Source organism: Rhinopithecus bieti, unplaced genomic scaffold (assembly GCF_001698545.2).
Source record: "Rhinopithecus bieti isolate Rb0 unplaced genomic scaffold, ASM169854v2 scaffold_40877, whole genome shotgun sequence".
Classification (NCBI taxonomy): Eukaryota; Metazoa; Chordata; class Mammalia; order Primates; family Cercopithecidae; genus Rhinopithecus; species Rhinopithecus bieti.
In genome coordinates, this window is record NW_016816566.1 from 4,361 (window position 1) to 6,798 (window position 2,438).

Consider the following 2,438-nt stretch of genomic DNA (forward strand, 5'->3'; position numbering starts at 1 on the left):
AGGCATGGTGGCACACACCTATAGTCCCAGATACTCAGGAAACTGAGGTAGGAGAATTGCCTGAGCCCAAGAAGTCGAGTCTGCAGTGAGCTGTGATCCCACCACTGCATTCTAGCCTAGGTGACAGGAGTGAGAGACTCTGTCTCCAAAAGGAAAAGAAAAAACAAAAATCCCTCATGGACTCTTGAGGATCAAGGAAAAAGGTTTTCCTTCTGCCTCGACGTCCTGGAATAAAATCAGGCTGGTCCTTGGGTACCTAACCTTAAGCCAGGAACACAAAGCACAGGGGCAGAGATCACGACTATCTGATCCCAGAACCAGTCAGCTGTGGTGAGGAAGGTGGGACATGTAATGATATAAAACACTCCTGGAACCACATACCTGGAATCTGTGTTTGGGTGGAGCAGTTCCCCAGAAGAGGGGAATGCTAGTTCCAGGACTGGTGATGGGAGACTAAGCAGGTGGTACCACAGATAGTACCATTCAGTTTTCCCTACTGAGCCATGAGGTCTGCAGAGTTAGGAGGTTCCCACGTCTGTCTGTGTCTCCCACACTGCACACCATGCCAGCGCTTAGCACATTCTTCTCCTTTGGAAAGGAGTATAGTGAGGAAGAAGCAACAAAAGTGTGCTAGGAAAGCAAATGAACGAATTGTTGGAAGTATCTGTGGGAATGGAAGTGGCGTCAACTCCCAACTACAAACATGAAATGCCTTGGGGCAGCATGTTGCCTCAATGCTCTGTGTGAGGCCCAGGGTTCAGGAGCATGGCCACAGTGAGCACTGTTTAAAAAGGTGGCGAGGAAGCCAGTCTCAGCTCTGTCACCAGAGAAGTAGATGATTTAATGAGTCCGTACCAGACCAGGTGATTTCCTACATTCTTGGGAATCCTCACAATTTTGTGAAGTAGGAATTGTTTTTGTTATTGTACCCATGAGGAATCTGTGATCCTAAATATAAAGCACTTACCCAAGATGATACAGAAGCAGAATTCAATGTCAGGGCTGATGTTCAACTAGAACTGTGGGACCACAGTCAAGTTTTCAATGAAATGCTGTATAATTAGGTTGCTGGGTCATATAATTTCTCATGGCCTCTCTCTGCTTTAGTGAGAACAAAGACATGTAGAGAAAACCAGTAAGTACCTGCTGTGATTCCACAGCAGCACAAACTACCACCCTCTCTCGTCAAGTGTTCCTGGGACAATCCTTTCCTCTGGCAAGGTCAAGTTTCTCCTACGCAACTTCAGAGAACAAATACTCCTTGTTCAATTTCTACTGGGAAATGAACTTAAGTAAATTGTTTTTAAAAATGTGAGGCTATAGTATGAGATGGAACAAAGCTTTTCCTCAGGAGGCTGCCAAGCCTCTCTTCGTGGATGAAATGAGGCATTTCGGCTTTTTATCTCTCCCCTGATGTGCTGACCCCTACTTTAGGATTGTGATTAATTTAAATACTGTGTATCTGTGTGTCTGCATTTTAGGGGCCATTTCTTTATAAAGTGTTGGTCTTCCATCCTTGTGCAATGGGGATAATCAAAATTTCATCTTAGGAGTACAGCTGATGCTTGGATTGCCTTTCCTGGTAGGATTAAAATACATTTTATTTAGCACCCTACTCCTTCTCCAAAACTCTTGTTCCTTGGTCAGTTTTCTGAATAGCTGGGCGATCTGTGTCTGATTATTTCCAACTTAATTATGTGACTGCTCATGAAAATGGTCTTCCTTCCTCCATTTCTTAACAGTTAGACACCTGTTTGGCTTATGTAGACCAGCAATTCTCAAAAGCAATCCATAAGTCTCCACACTGAATTTTTGAGTCTGTTGGTGCAGGGTGGGGGTGACATGAATGACAATTTTCAGGGTCCACATTCTGCATTTAATGTTCAACAACAGAATCAGCTTCATTTCATCCAGAAACTAGCACACAGAGCAATGGGAATCACCACTGATCCTAAATGCTCTCCTGATAGTTATTTTGTGATTGAGTCCATGTGCTTCAAAACTTGTAGCTTTGTAGAACATGGTAAGGATTAAGTGGCCATCAACCTCATGTTAGATTGGTTGTTTTAGAAAAATAAAACCTTGTAAAGTTACATCTTCTTTCTAAGTGGGCTAGGAATCATTGCTTCTCATCTGTTTCTGGGGTCTTAACTACAAGAAGCAGTGTTATGAATAAAATTAACCTTGGAAAATAAATTTGAATCATTTTTTATATCATCAGCTAACAATTCAAAGAATTGGAAAGACATGTTTTCTTTATGTAAAACAAATCTACATATTTTCCTAGTTTCTTCAACTCTCTCTGGTAGCTGTTTTTGTGTGCAATAAAATATTTATGTATTTTTGTGTTGATGTATTATCTTATCAGGAGTGTAAATATTTCCTTAAGATTAAGTCATTCAACAAAGATGATATTTAAATATTGGAAAAAGTTATGA